General features: G+C 37.7%; 1 long non-coding RNA gene across 1 annotated transcript; it reads right to left on the reverse strand.

Annotated features, from left to right (window-relative positions):
* Positions 1 to 3,362: 3,362 nt before the first annotated feature.
* Positions 3,363 to 3,863, reverse strand: LOC107059824 (uncharacterized). The gene is made up of 3 exons (XR_001472965.1): positions 3,808 to 3,863; positions 3,620 to 3,691; positions 3,363 to 3,490 (listed from the first exon to the last, which is right to left on the reverse strand). It is a non-coding gene; the product is annotated as an uncharacterized lncRNA (long non-coding RNA).
* Between the last annotated feature and the right edge of the window lie 13,135 nt (positions 3,864 to 16,998).

Below are 16,998 nucleotides of genomic sequence, written 5' to 3' on the forward strand. Positions count from 1 at the left end.
AATGAGGAAGAACATGTGACTCATTTGAGGGTTGTACTACAAACTCTTAAGGATCGCCAGTTATTCGCTAAATTTGGTAAATGTGAGTTTTGGTTACAATTTGTCGCTTTCCTTGGGCATACTGTGTCTAGCAAAAGGATATGAGTGGATTCTCAGAAAATAGAGGCAGTGAAACAATGGCCCAAACCTACCTCTCCTACAAATATCAGATGTTACTTGGGTTTGGCAGTTTATTACTGAAGGTTCATGGAAGGACTTTCATCCATAGCTTCTCCATTGACTAAGTTGGCTCAGAAAAAGGTTAAGTTTTAATGGTCAGATGATTGTCAGAAGAGCTTCTAGGAATGAGGAAGAACATGTGACTCATTTGAGGGTTGTACTACAAACTCTTAAGGATCGCCAGTTATTCGCTAAATTTGGTAAATGTGAGTTTTGGTTACAATTTGTCGCTTTCCTTGGGCATACTGTGTCTAGCAAAAGGATATGAGTGGATTCTCAGAAAATAGAGGCAGTGAAACAATGGCCCAAACCTACCTCTCCTACAAATATCAGATGTTACTTGGGTTTGGCAGTTTATTACTGAAGGTTCATGGAAGGACTTTCATCCATAGCTTCTCCATTGACTAAGTTGGCTCAGAAAAAGGTTAAGTTTTAATGGTCAGATGATTGTCAGAAGAGCTTCTCAGAATTGAAAACTAGGTTGACTACAGCTCCTGTTTTGACTCTACTAGAGGGTTCAGATGATTATATGATCTATTGTGATGCGTCCAGAGTCGGCCTAAGTTGTGTGTTGATGCAACAAGGTAAGGTTATAGCTTATGCTTCTAGACAACTTAAGGTGCATCATAAGAACTATCCGACTCTTGACCTTGAGCTTGCAGCAGTGGTATTTTCCCTAAAGATTTGGAGACATTACTTGTATGGTGTTCATGTTGATGTGTTCACAGATCATAAGAGTCTTCAGTGTATGTGTTCACCCAGAAAGAGTTGAATCTTCGCCAGAGAAGATGGCTTAAGTTCCTCAAGGACTATGATATGAATGTGCTTTACCATTCTAGTGAGGCCAATGTAGTAGCAGATGCCCTTAGCAGACTATCTATGGGTAGTGTCTCACATTTTGAGGAAGAAAGGAAAGAACTATCGAAAGATGCTCATCGGCTTGCTCGCTTAGGAGTTTACCTTATGAGCATATCAAATGGTGGTGTGACAGTTCAGAATGGGTCAGAATCTTCATTGGTAGCGGAGGTTAAGGAAAAACAAGACAGTGATCCTATATTGTTTCAACTAAAGGGTGCAGTTCATCAACAAAGAGTTGAGGTTTTCTCCCAAGGGGGAGATGGTGTGCTTTGATATCAGGGTCGTTTATGTGTTCCTAAGGTGGGTGAGTTGAGACAACAGATCTTTACAGAAGCCCACAACTCCAGGTATTCTATTCATCCAGGTGCCACTAAGAAGTACCGTGATCTGCGGGAAGTCTTTTGGTGGAATGGCATGAAAAGTTATATAGCAGATTTTGTGGCTAAGTCCCTAATTGTCAGCATATGAAGGTAGAACATCAGACACTAGGAGGTATGACTCAAGAGATCAACATTCCTACATGGAAGTGGGAGTGATAAACATGGACTTCATTACAGGTTTACTTCGTACTCACAGACAGCATGACTCCATTTGGGTGTTAGTTGACAGAGTTACTAAGTTTGCTCACCTTTTGGTGGTTAAGACTATGGATTTGGCGGAGGACTACGCCAAGCTTTACATTAAGGAGATAGTCAGGTTGCATGGGTTTCCTTTGTCTATCATCTCAGATAGAGATCCTCAGTTTACCTCTCATTTCTGGAAGTCAGTTAAAAAAGGTCTTGGTACCCAGGTTAATCTCAGCACAACATTTCATCCCTAGAAGGATGGTCAGACAGAGCATACCATTCAGACCTAGGACATGTTAAGAGTTTGCGTGATCGATTTCAAGGGTAGTTGGGATGATCACCTTCCTCTTATAGAGTTCGCCTATGATAATAGCTACCACTCCAACATCCAGATCGCCCCTTATGAGACATTATATGGACGTAGGTGTAGATCTCCAGTTAGCTGGTTTGAAGTAGGTGAAGCCGCCTTGATAGGGCGAGATTCGGTTAATGATCCTATGGAAAAAGTTCAGCTCATCAAAGATAGACTTAAGACAACCCAGAGTCGCCAGAAGTATGCAGATGTAAGGAGAAGGGACTTGGAGTTCCAAATTGATGATTGGATTTTCCTTAAAGTGACACCTATGAAGGGGGTGATGAGATTTGGCAAGAAAGGGAAGCTCAGTCCTAGATATGAAGGCCCTTACAGGATCTTGAAAAGAGTTGGTAAAGTGGCTTATGAGTTAGAGTTTCCACTAGAACTAGCAATGGTGCATTCGTTCTTTCACATTTCATTGTTGAAGAACTGTGTGGGGGATCCAACATCTATAGTACCATTGGAAAGTGTGGTTGTGAAGGATAGTCTCACTTATGAGGATGTTCCAGTTGAGATTCTTGATCATCAGGTTCGAAGGTTGAGAAACAAAGAAGTCGCTTCAATTAAGATTTTATGGAGGAGTCAGTCCGTAGAGGGAGCTATTTGGGAAGCAGAAGCAGCCATGAAGGCCAAGTATCCTCATCTCTTTCCTTCCGATTCCATTCCAACTTGACGTAATAGTTCCTCTCCAGTATTTCAGTTACTCACGTGTAAATTCAATCTTAGTATCATGTTCCTTCCACTACAACAGTTTATGTCTACAACCACCCTAGAAAAGTGTGGCCTAAACTATGAAAAAGTTTGGCCTTTGATAAAAGGCCACACTGTTTTACTTTAAGCCACGCTTTTCCAGGGGTGGCCGAAAGAAGCGTAACCTTAGAGTTTACGCGATACTTTTCAAATGTTGTCTTATCACCTACACTTTTAAGCGTATCTTAAAACGCAAAAAGGCCACGCTTTGCAGTACCTCATATAACAACATTTCTATCTCATACAACTACACTTTGAAGCATGGCCTTTGCTTCCTTATTGCCCAGGATTTTAAAATATTGCCTTTTATATCTTATGTATGCCAACACTTTGAAGTGTAGTCCTTGCCCATGTGCATACAACAATTTACAATCCTTTGGCTACACTTTTAAGTGTGGTAATATTATTTCGGCTGTAAAATATTTATATGCCACAATTTCTAATTATAAAACACCAATATTATTTTACAATAAATAATCTCAAGCATTAATTAGCTAACAAGTAATTCAAATATATAGATTTGCAATTAACTTCAAAAGATACTATGTCTTGTGTACATACACATACTTATAGAGCAATATTCTAAATATGTGTACACAATAGTTCAAAAAGTACTTATAGAATAGTTCAATATATTCTAGCAATGAATATATTTCACAAAATCAAATATAATGTATTCAAACTTTTACAATAGTGCTTGTAAAATGTTGTCAGGAGGAGGAAGTGTGGCAAGCTTTGAACCCTAGTAATTTGCACGGAAAAAAAGTTAGTTCAGGTTTTGCCAAAAAAGATATTAAGTAAGCTGAGGCATAGCTAACAAACAGCAGAACAAAATAAGTTAAAAAAACCATTAAATCAAAATAGCTTTTACCTCACGACAGTGATAGTTTGGACCAGGAAGCTGTGTAGAATAGAACGTTATGATCCGAAGGAATTGACAACCCTGTAAGTACTCGAAAAAGGTCAAGTAAAGCACAAAATTCTTAGACACACACAATTGCAGCAACCAAAGAGGACATAATGTTGTCGTTCGAAGCAAAAACATCAAGATTTAGTCACCTAAATATATAAATTTCTTGAGCAAAATCTCTTTGCACATCTTTATTTAGGCACTCCCACTTGAGAACCTTAATAGCCACTTCCTGATTATGGAATGAACCGTTATACCTACAAATATGATAAATTGTTAGGATACCATCAGTGACTATATTGTATTCTTGATTCAAAGTTGACATTTTTACTGACAAATCACCAGTTGAGCCAGTTTCAATATCTTTTGCAATATTAGTAGGACACTTTTGCAATATCTTAAACTTAGCAATATTATTATGCCGTAAAAATAGGGGAAGCAGAACAAGCAAGGTATAAATTTTATCAACTTCAGCTAACAATGGGTCAGCAATATTTGAATCAACAATGGCTCAGAAATATCTGCATAAAAAGAGATCAATAGAAGGATATATACACAACAGTTCCTGCAAAACTAAAGTATAATCACTATGCTTTTAAAGAGAGAATCGACAACAATTTTGAGCATCATTTTAGTATGATACAATCTAATCAACCTGGTAATCTTCATTATTGTTGTTTTCTGCAAGAAAACTCATAGTTTTACTCAAACATATCTGCCGAAATCGACAAACCAAAAGTAAAGTTTTTCTATTGCGAAATTGACAAACCAAAATTCATGCTAAACCATGGAGAAATAGACAAACCAAACGAAGTGATTTCAGTGAAGATACCCTTATAAGATGACTTTGGGAATGCTAATTGCATTCGCTAGTTATCATACTATATGATGGAAATGTCATTTTGCATGTTTGAATCTACCATTCATATGAAGGCTTTGAGGTGAGGTAAAGGTAATTTAAAGCTATGATATAGTACTTTCCTATAAAACATGCTAGCATGGGGATTTGATGACTATTACAGCCAAAATGAAAAAGTTATATTCTATTTAAGTATATTAGCACACATATCAAAATTAAGACTTCCCAAAGCTAAGATTGTAAGTAACACTAACAAAAGGCTAAATTTTGTTTCAATAAAAGAAATATGTTGCTCTAACACTCAAACTAGCTAGCTTAACCTAACAAAACCAAACAAACTTAACTAATAGAAAAACTCAAAATTATTTATAATTGACAACATTCAGTCTATATTTGTCCCTTTATCCTGGATTAAATGTCGCATTTCTTCCCTATTAACTTCTACACACATATATAGTCTTTTTTCTCTACAATATAGTCCATACCTATTAACTTCTACAAACATATATAAACCAAATATAGACCAGAACTATTAATTTTTTTGTTTTTGACAACACTAGTTCCCTCTTGTGAGAACCAACCTATGTACAAAACCAACAATACAAAATAGTTCAACTAAGGTGACGTAATTAGTCCAATCACAAAGCAGTCCTGCGACTGCAACCAAGAACTGAAAAAAATTGAAAACAATTCAGCGACTATGACCAAGAACTAAAAAAAAAATTGACATCCGCTCTTAGAAAAAGGTCTAGTGACTGTGACTAAGAATTGAGGACCAAGGAAGTAGCATCAGTAAAAGTTCTTTGGAGGACCCAGTTTGTTGGGGAAGCTACTTGGGAAGCTGAGGAAGATATGAATAAGAGATATCCACATCTCTTTGATCCCGGAGAAATTCCAGACCAAGGTACTAATACTCTTCTTAGTACTCTTTAATTTATATACTTGATGTGTTAGATTTACTTGTTGGGTGTGTGAGCTAAATGTTAGATGTTACACCCTTATCCTTGTAAGAGTAATCTCATTCGAGGGAGATTGTTCCCAAGGGGGAGATATTGTAACATCTCGCTATTTGAAAGAAATATAAAGAAGTTAGAATTGGAAATAGTCATTTTAGAAAAGAAGGAAAAATCTGGAAATTTGTTAAGTTATGTTAAGTTTGAGTTTTGGGTCAACTTCAAACGACCATAACTCCTAGCTCAGGATGAGTTAGGTGTAATTCTAGATACCGTAGGAAATATCTTGGAATTAAGTTTCTAACGCCGCCGAGTTTGCACGATTCCAAGTTTGTATGAGTGAGATATGCCCATTTGAAGTTGGGCTGTTCAAAATAGGAAAGTCTAAACCAGATTTTGGAAGGGTATAAGGGTCTTTTAACTACCCAATTAAATTATTGTTTTTTAGTAAGTTATGTGGGGTCTAAACTGAGTTAGTTCAGTTTATGAAATTAAGAAGTATGCTAGGGCTTTGAGAGAAGAGAAAAGAGAGAAAGAAGAAGAGAAGTTCAATATTCATCAAGTTCATGCGATTTTGGTCGTGGAATTCGCCAAGGATTCAATCCTACAAGGTATGTGAGACTTCCATAGCATTGGGTTCACTCACCCATGCTCCAATCATGTTTGTTTAAGCGAAATTCGTTTCTACAAAGTTGAAAGTATGATGTTCTTGAATTATGTTCTTGAAGTTTGCTTAAGTTCCTGAGATTTGATGTGATTGTGGAGTTCTTGATGGAATCGTGTCGATTTGAGAGTTGTTTTGAATTAGATTCTTGTGTATATATAATGGGTATTTGAATCTAAAGAGGGATTGAGAAAAAGAATTGGGTTTAGGCGAATTGGGGTAAGAAAATGAAGAAGCAAAAAGTCGAGCAGGTTTAGGCACGCAAGTCTGCGTCGCGAACTTGCTCCCCCAGTGCACAAAAATCACCTCTGCGTCACGGACAAGACGCGGACTCCTCTGTTTCAAAAAATAAATTTTGCGATCAAATATTTAAATGCATCTCTGCATCGCGGACTTGTTTCCAAGATAGTGATTTCTTGATCGTTTCTCATGTTTAACTATCTAAAAACACTCCTAAACATCATGAGATATTTCCTATCACAAAACACAATCCTTGAATCCATAAATTCAACTAAAGGAAAGTTAAGAGTCAAGTCAAGAGAAGTTCATAGAATTTTTTTCCAAAAGTCTTTCACAAACGTTTCATCTTTGTTTGAAGACTTAAGCTTTGAGTGGAGTAAAGAGTAAAGTTCATTTCTTCAAAGATTCTACGGGAACTAAGTATTCCCAAGAGTTAAATGTTTTCACATTTGAGAAAGAAGGGAAATACCATTTTCCAAGAGAGTTTTTGAGATAAGTTTTTAGTAATTATCTCAAACCAAAGAAAGAGTTTTGTTTTAAAAACATATGACATGAGTATATTTTGGGAGTAATATTGAGCACCGATATGGGGACACGAGTTCATAACAACTCAAGTCTCCATAATCCAAGTAGCCATCATGGGTAGAAAATGATCATAGTTTTTAGATGATTCCTTAGTGCTTTTTAGCATAGACTAGTGAATCCACTTAGTTAAGGCGTTCTATATGACGGCAAAGTATAGGACAGTTCTGGCAGCATCGGTAAGACGTTGTATCACCACTTAGGCTCATAGTGGTAGTTGTCGGTTAGAGAAACTACCATAGTATTATATTACTGTATATGTACACTGAGTTATTATTGCTTTTCTTTAACAAATTGAGTTGCTACGTACTATTCTAAATGCTTTGTATAAATTGCACCATTATTGTTGTTTTACACTTAATTTGAATTGAGGTTTTCACGAGTTGAGTAAAGCCAAGGTAAGTGTTCCTTTCTTATTCCTTTCAAGTTTATGTTATGTTTAGTTTTCCCCTCGCTTACTCGTACATTCAATGTACTGATGCCATTTGGTCTGCATCATTTTATGATGCAGACACAGGTAACCAAGATCAACATCCAGTGCCTCGTTGATCCAATTGAGTACTCAGAGTTAGTTGGTGAGCCTCCATGATTTCCGAAGGACTCCTTTTACATTGCTTTAGTAATTTAGTTGTTAGGATGATCGGGGGTCTTATACCGACATCGCTCCTTATTTTAGAGGCGTCATAGATAGTTAGTAGTTCAATTTTCTTTACATTGTTATTTCTTATGTTAAGCCTTGAGTTGCCATTTATGTCTAGTTGAATGATTTATCATTACAAGTTTTGAGTTTAAATTTGAGACTGTTGTTTTTCTAACTGCATTTGATCTTTGTAATAATGCTTAGAATCTTCCGCTGAGAGTCTAGCCCAGCCAAGGGTTCGCTCGGGGTCTGAAATGGTTCTCGAGTGCCAGTCCAGTTCACGGTGTAGGCTTGGGGTATGATAGTAAGGTTTTTCTCCCCTAGTCCATTTTTCGATCAGTAGAACTTAGATTCTTAGGTAATTATTATTGGGGGATGGTTTTGATCAGAAGTTAATGGTGGGAAAAATCCCTAGTTGTACCTTAAGATCATAAGTTTTGCCTAGGGTTGATGATTTCGATTGTAATGCGGGTAATTAGGCATCGTTTATTGATCCTTGCATTAAATTGTTGTTTTTAGACTAAAAATAAGCGAAAAGAATCCAGAAAGGGAAGAATCAAGTTTCTTAGGAGGATTCAAGCTTGGGTTCGAGGTAGGTGATGGTTTGATTTCTTGTCTGCGTTATATATGTTGGTGATTACTTTATTGTGATTCATCTATGTACGTGAATGAAGCATTGTGATCAAACCTAATGAAATGAGTACAAATGATTAAATGTATGTCATGATTCAACACTTGATTGTATGATTTTGAGAATGTACATATGAGTGTAATTGTGATTGTGGTTCTGTTGAATTGATCGGGTATCACGTTCCGACACACTCACTTGGATCGGGTTCCACGTTCCAGACCATATATAGGATCAGGTGTCACATCCGACACACTAATTGGGATCTGTTACCACGTTCTGTTACACTAACAGTTTGGGTATGGGTTCCATGAGAGGACCAATGAATTGTCCTAACTACTTGTTAAAGAGAATGTGGAATTGTAAGTTGTTCATGATTAATAATAGGTGTATGTGTTACATTTTGTGCATGTCATGTTTACCTTGTTGTGATTACTGGTATATGTTTTGCTTACTGGAATAACCGCGTGATCCAACAAGTACACTGTGGTTGTGTACTAATACGACACTTGCTCTTTCTTTGTTGAGTATAGGGCATCTCCAGGCGGCTACTGATAGACCTCAGCTTGTAGAGTAGTGATCGAGATCGGATTTCAAGGGTGAGTGTCACGACTCGAGCCTACACCCTAGACGTGGCCAACACTCAAGAACCATTGTTGGTCTCCCATCGAACCCTCATCCTGGTTGAGTACAAGCGGAAGACTAACTTAAACATGAAAAAGCTTAAAAATTGAATATAATTTATGAAACTCAAATACAAAGCTTTAACTCAAATGATTTACTCTGAATATAAATGGAATATTCAACTAGCCAACAAGGGGCGACTGAAGTCTTTAATACATTTAATAAAATAGATGAAACAGACTTCTCAAACTCTATTGTCTATCTATGAAGCCTTTAACAAACAAAGATGGAAGTCGAGACAAGACCCACGACATCCTAACAACTGATATGACTGAAAGTACAAATGGAACCCTCTGGAAGCAAGGAGGTTTACCATAAAGAAGCTCTTGTTGATGACCCTGAATACATGTATTTGCATCATGAAATGATGCAAGTCAAATGGCTCAGCACATGGAATGTACGAGCATGTAAGCGGAATTCTAAAGCATAAACATAGGCTTGAACTTGATAAAAAGGAAACATAATTACCTCTTCTGAACTCATTCAACTCAAGAATAAGATACTCAACTCAACTTAAAGGTACTGAACTCAAGATACTTAACTCACGATACTCAAGGATAAAGCATCAGTAAAAGATGTAATATATATGGAAAATTTATAAAAACTATAGATAGCAACTCAATGTATTGAAGAATACAATAATAATTCAGTTTCTATGTATAAAAATACAATATAACTCTGTGGGAGTTTCTCTAACCGACAACCATCACTATGAGTTATGTGATCATACAACGTCTCGCCCACGCTGCCAAAACTATCCTATACTTTGTCGGGGTATAGAACCTCTCAACTAAGTGGATCCACTAGTCTATGCTAACAAGCATTAAGGAATCATCTAAAAAGTATGACACTTTCTACCCACATTGGCTACATGGTTTATGGAGACTTGAGTTATCTAAACTCGTCCCCATATCGATGCTCAATACTACTCCCAAAAATATACTTAGCTCATATGTTTAAAAACATAACTCTTCCTCTAGTTTGAGATAATTGCTCAAACTACTCTCTTAAAAGAGGTAACTACTCTTGAAATAACTTTTGAACTCATAAACTCATTTTAGAAATCTCAGTTTCTCTTTTATCAATGTAAAAATTGATGTCTCTAGGAATACATAGTTTTCCCCTTATACTCATACTGAAAACTCTTTCTCAAAAACATTTCAAAATCATATTATAATATGATCATTGATGACTCGAGAAGTGATACTGCATAAACATTGATGGTATATCTAATATCATACTACTCATACATTGATGACATATTCGATTGTCATACTAATCATGCTTTAGAAACTCTTTTCTCAAAACTCATCTTTACTTTCTCAAAACTCAGTTTAAGAACTCAACTGTTGTCTTTAAAAAGTCTTCAAAATTTATAACTCAAATCATAGGGTTCATGTAGAATTATGGACATGAAGGACTCAACTCAAGAATGTTAATGATACCTCTCATCTCAAGACTGCTCAACTCAAAGGGTTCATGCGGAATTATTGGCATGAACTACTCAAATCAAGGACCTTCTTGGGTAACATGTAGTAGCCCCATGATTAGGAATAAAATCCCAAAACGATTAGGAACTCAATACTCAAGACTTAGAACTTGAAGATACTACTCCTCTCGAAGATACTCCAATAATGGAGTTCATGCAAAATTTATGGGCATGAACAACTCGACTTAAGGGTCGAAATAACAATATGGAACACAGGTACACAACTTTCTCATTCTAATACTTACTTTCTCAAAACTTAGCTCAAATCGACAGTTGATCTCAAAGGATTCACAATTGAACTCAAAGACTTTCTTGAACTCTTCTCTTAACTCTCTCTTGAATTTGAATTATGAATTCAAGAGTTATGATTCATGATATGAAGTATCTCAATAACAATATAGAAATTCTATAATTAGGAATAGAACTTTTAAAAGAAAAATGAACTCAAGAACACAAAATCAACTTATCTCAACAATACCTAGATTTCTCTTTTACTGATTTGAAAGTAGATGTAGGAAGTGAGGACGAACTAGTCCAACACTATGATAGCCTTACATACCCGGAAGAACAAGGTTCTTGAAGAATCTTGAAAGGATCTTGAAGAAGAACTTGATTAGAAGCCTTGAAACCCTAGCTTGAAGGTAAATGATCAAGAAAACCTTTCTTGAGATTCTTAAATCAGTTTCTTGAAATCTCTATGGCCAAGAATTATGATTTTCATTAGTAATTCATAATTTTATGGAGGAATTTGAGTTGAAAAAAATGGAATTCTTGAAAAAAGACTTACCTTGAAGAAGAATCTTGAAAAAGATTGAAAGAATCTTAAATGGAGTCTTCTACTTTGATTTTCTTTAGGATTTTTCCCTAGGGTTTGAGAGAGAAGAGAATGATGGATTAAAAGATGAAAATCTGATTGTTTTGAGCCTTTTATTACTCAAGAAATTCGTTTAGGGGTTTCTTGGATGTAAAAAAACAAAAACAATCATTTTTAATGTTTTTCCGTCGGCTAATTCGTAACAACACTGCATAGGTTACTAAAATAGTCATAACCTTTTACTCAAAAATTGGATTGACGCGAAATTGGTGGTATTGGAAAGTAGATTCAAATACCTTTAATTGAATAGGTTATGGCTCACGTAATTCTTTATATTCTAAGAGATATGGCCGTTTGAAGTTGACCCAAGTAGAATCTTACATCAAAACTTAATGGATAAGGAAACTTCAAGAACACTTATCAAGAACTCATCAAGAACTTGAATCCTTAAATTTCAAGAACGAAATTACGCTGAATAAATCATGATTGACGTGTGGGTGAATGAACCCAATACTATGGAAGCTTACCTACCTCAAAGAACTAGGTTCTTGGCGAAATCTTGAATTTCTTGAACGAACGCTTCAAAGTTTAAAATTTTTTTCCTCTTGAATCTTCTCTCTAGAACCCTAAACGCTTTTGTTGGGGATGAATGAAACTAATTCTTGTCAGTCTAGACAACTAAAAGCTTACTAAAAATGCTTAAATCCGATTGGGTAAGGAAAAACCAAAAATACCCCTCATATTTTCGGGTAGCTATCCTTAATTAGATTGCCCGACTTCAAAAGGGCATATCTCCCTCATACGAGCTCAAAAATTAGCAAACTTTGTGGCATTGAAAATATAATTCAAAGACCTTTCATTTTTCATCTCATGGAACACCTAAATCATCATGTACTGAGAGTTATGGTCATTTTAAGTTTACCCAAAACTTAGAAGAACCTAGGAATCACTTGAATGAATTCTCTTTAATTCTTTTTGGAACTCAAGGTGATATATCTAATGACCTGATCTTAATACGTAGGAAATTTTAAATTCCTCGGTAATATCCTACTCACTACAAAGAATGATTCGAGTCTTAGTTCGAAAATTTTCTGAGGTGTTATAGTGAGCAAGCTCTTTCAGGCTGCCATGAAGTTCCTCATTTTGTTTAGTCCAACTATCTCAGACTCAGACTATCTATTTAGAATTACTCGTATGTTTAGTTTGGGTTATACCCATTTTTCCTTAGACTTGTTTCTTTAGATGTTTTGGTACATTGACTTTCAGATTCTATGGGTGTTTTCCACAATGTTTTAGTAACAAATAAATAGACTTTCGGAGTTTATGGGAACTCCACTTTAATTCTGCATTTAAACCTGCTTCTGTATCTTTAAATGTTTACTTCTTGGGTTAGCTGATTATTATTAATGGTTTTCCCACTGGAGGGTTACTGTGGATGTCAATCACGACGGTCTGGGTCGTGACAAAGTTGGTATTAGAGCCCTAGGTTTGCTGATCTCGATGTACCAAAATGAGTCTAGTAGAGTCTTGCAGAACGTACAGAGACGTCTGTACTTTTCTTCTAGAGGCTATATGATTTTAGGAAATCTCTTTGTTTCTCTTCTCTCTTTTTGTGCTATAACTTGGTTCCAATTGGTATCTAGTGATCCAAATCAGTATCTAATCTCCTTTACTCTTCTGTCCGCAGATGGTTAACACTAGGTTCAATGGCATTAGACCCGTAGCTCCCGCCAATGAGCCCACTGAGGAGTCCGCAGAAAGAGGCTGCGGTCGAGGCAGAGGTAGAGCAAGAGGAAGGGTAGAGGCCGAGGAAGGGTAGCACCTGCTAGGGGTGGAGTTCTGGTTGAGAATGTGTCCAGAAATAAGGATCCTCATATGCATCATGAAGAAGTAGAGGAGAATGTTGAGGTTGAAAATGAGGAGGCTATTGGACAAGAGGCAGAGATACAGGCTAAGACTATAGGTATTCCTCCTTTAGACCTAGTATTGGCTCAGCAGATTATGATTTTTCTGAAATGATTTGTTGGTCTTGGAGTTCTTCCCATAGTTTAAGCGACTCAGACTCCCGCCAACCCCCTATTTCTATTATTGTCCCCAAGGTAGTTGGAGTTGTAGGTACTGATGCTTTTTTCCGTCCCCTATTGGGCCCCGTGATTACTAGTAATGAGCATGAGATGTTGACTATGATTTTGAAATTGAAGTCGCATGTGTTCCATGGTTCTAAGAGTGAGGATGCCTATGAATTCATCTTGGATTGTTATGAGAGGCTTCGTAAGTTGGGAATTGTCCATCAGCATGGAGTAGAGTTTGTGACTTTCCAGCTTCAAGGTGAGGCTAAGTAGTGGTGGAGAGCTTATGTGGAATATAGATCGTCAACTTTACCCCCACTAACTTGGACCTAGTTTCATGCTTTGTTTCTGGAAATATATGTACCCCGGACCTTGAGAAATCGTAAGAAGGATGAGTTCATGGTTTTGGAGTAAGGTATTATGTTTGTTGCTTCTTATGATGCTAAGTTTTATGCTTTGTCTAGATATGCTACACAATTAGTGACTACTGAGGAAGAGAGGATTCATCTATTCGTCAAGGGACTGAACTCTGAGTTACATGTATTGTCTGTGCACATGACTTCTGCAGGGAAAAGTTTTAATGAGGTAACAAATTTTGTGAAGAAAGTGGAAGGAGTGAGGCATGATTGGCAAGCTACTACGTTGGCAAAGAAAACTAAGAGCACATGTAACTTTCAAGGTTCCTACTTCAGAGGTTCAGGGAGGCCGACACTTGCAGCCTGGTCAATACAGTTTGTTATGCCCACTTCTACAGATAATTACTTGAGAACTTCACATCAGAACTTTATTCAGGATAGCCAGGGAGCCGCACCTTCGGCGGGTAGCATGCCATCTTTTTATCACATTTGTTATTATTGTGGAGAACCTGGACATATGAGGAGAGATTGTCCCCACCCACGCATGTTGGACCCCGCGCAGCAGCAGACTAGAGCAGTGGTACCCGTAGGCAATGGTAATAATGGTGGAGGATGTCCACAAGGTTGGCGAAGAGGAAATCAGCGAGGCCATGGAGGTTGGGGAAATGGTAATGCAGGCAGAGGTGGAGTGCAGCCAGGCAGAAGGTCGTTCGTCAAGATGACAGGGCTCAGTGTTATGCCTTTCCGGACAAGAGCGAGGCAGAGTATTCTGATTCAGTGATCACATGTACTATTCTTGTATGTGACTAGATGGCTACTGTTTTGTTTGATCCAGATTCTACTTATTCTTATGTGTCCGTTCAGTTTGGCTTGGGATTTGGTATGATTTGTGATGTACTTAATGCCCCCATCCATATTTTTACCCCAGTTGGGGAGTCTGTCATAGTCACCCATGTCTGTCGTGCTTGTCCTATCTTGTTTATGGGTTTTCAGACTTGGGATGATTTGGTTATTTTGGATATGACTGACTTCGATATAATCTTAGGCATGACTTGGTTGTCCCCCTATCATGTTGTACTTCATTGCGATATTGAGTATGTGACTCTAGAGATCCCCAGTAGGGAAAAGTTAGTGTGGGAAGAGGTGTGCAAGCCTAAGTCAACTAAGATCATATCCTCCATTCGGGCTAGGAAACTGGTGGGGCAGGGTTGTTTGGCTTATTTGACTCATATTCATGATGTCGAGGTTGAGTCTCCCTCTATTGAGTCTATTCCCGTGGTGTAGGACTTTAGAGTCTTTTCTACTTATTTGTCTGGTATGCATCCGGATAGAGATATAGATTTGTGCATTGATTTGGAACCTGGTACCCACCCCATTTCTATTCCTCCCTACCATATGGCTCCAGCAGAATTAAGAGAGCTTAAGGCTCAATCCAAGAGATTCTTGATAAAGGATTCATTCATCCTATTGCTTTCCCATGGGGTGCCCCTGTCTTGTTTGTTAAGAAAAATGATGGTAGTATGAGAATGTGCATAGACTATCGTCAATTGAATAGGGTCACCATTCTGAACAAGTATCCAATGCCTCAGATAGATGATCTCTTTGACCAGTTGCAGGGTGCATCCAGTTTCTCTAAGACTGATCTAAGGTCTGGCGATCATCAGTTAAAGATTAGGCCTGAGGATATACCAAAAATTGATTTAGGCTATGGGCACTATGAGTTTCTAGTTATGTCGTTAGGGTTGACAAATGCGCTTGCAGCTTTCATGAGTTTGATGAATGGTTGTGTTCAAACCATTTCTTGATTCGTTGTTTATAGTATTTATTGATGACATTTTGGTTTATTCGAAAAGTGAGGAAGAGCATGCCGACCATCTTCATATTGTTCTGGTGTTCTTGCAAAACAAAAGTTGTATGTGAAATTTTCTAAGTGTGAATTTCGGTTGATTTGGGTTGCCTTTCTGGGGCATGTAGTTTCAAAGGAAGGGGTAATGCTAGATCCCCAAAAGCTTGAAGCAGTCAGGAATTTGGTTTGGCCTAGCCCGGTAACTGGAATTAGAAGTTTTGTGGGGCTCGCTAGTTACTATCGATGGTTTGTGAAACACTTCACTTCTATTGCCACACATTTGACAAGGTTGACCAAAAAGGAGGTACCTTTTTGAATGGACTAAAAAAATGTGAAGAGAGATTTCAAAAGCTCAAGACTCTTCTAACCATAACACCATTCTAGCACTACCGGTTGAAGGTAAAGATTTTATTATTTATTGTGCTGCTTCACATTCGGGTTTGGGTGCTGTGTTGATGAAGGAAAAGAGTGTCATAGCTTATGCATCACGAAAGTCGAAAGTACATGAGCGAAATTACCCGACCTATAATTTGGAGTTGGAAGCGGTAGTGTTTGCGTTTAAAATCTGGCGGCATTATCTTTATGGTGTCAAGTATGAGGTATTTACTGACCACCGTAGCCTACAACATGTGTATTCACCCAAAATGATCTAAATCTGAGACAGCGAAGGTGGATGGAGTTACTCAAGGATTATGATGTGACCATCCAGTATCATTCGGGTAAGGCTAACATAGTGGCAGACGCTTTAAGCCACAAGGCGGTGAGTATGGGTAGTCTAGCTTGTTTGGGCATGGCCAAGCGACCTTTGGCTAAAGAAATTCAATATTTGAAGCCTAATTCATGTAGTTAGAATTGAAGTTATGGCCACCTTTATTGAGGAGATCAAGGCCAAACAGTTTGAGGATGAGAATTTGAATGAGCTTAGAAAGAAGATAGTGATTGGTAAGGCACAAGATATGGTTCTTGATGCGGGGGGCTGATATACCGTGAGTTTACGGTATTTTTAATACATTTCACTTAAGAGTTGTGTGTGTCTAGGACCTTTTTGTATTGGTTTTTATGTGTTTTTATCATGTTTTGCAGGAAAGATGTTTAGGCACGGAATAAAGAGACAGGTGAAAGATGTGTAGAAAAGGGCATCTACAGAGGTGATCTACGGACTGTAGCTCCATTGAAGCTCCGTAGATGGTGACCATAGATTAGCAGGGAAAGGCATGGAAGGAGAATCAGGGAATCTGAATAAGTGTGGAACCACGGTGACCATTGACGGTCTGTAGATTGATCTACGAACCGTACTGCTGAACCGTAGAATGTGACTGCGAGGGTTCCAGTACCTGATTTTTGGAGAATTCTAAGAATAGAGCTACAGAGAGGGATCGATGGACCGTAGATTGATCTACCGTCCGTACTGGTGTTCCGTCGTTTGCTTCAGAGAAGCTAATTTTTGGAAGCTAAAATATTTTCCAAATCCTGGCTGACGAAAAGGAGTCACGGACCGTAGATCCATTGACGGTCC

This window comes from Solanum tuberosum, unplaced genomic scaffold, assembly GCF_000226075.1.
Source record: "Solanum tuberosum cultivar DM 1-3 516 R44 unplaced genomic scaffold, SolTub_3.0 scf00038, whole genome shotgun sequence".
Classification (NCBI taxonomy): domain Eukaryota; kingdom Viridiplantae; phylum Streptophyta; class Magnoliopsida; order Solanales; family Solanaceae; genus Solanum; species Solanum tuberosum.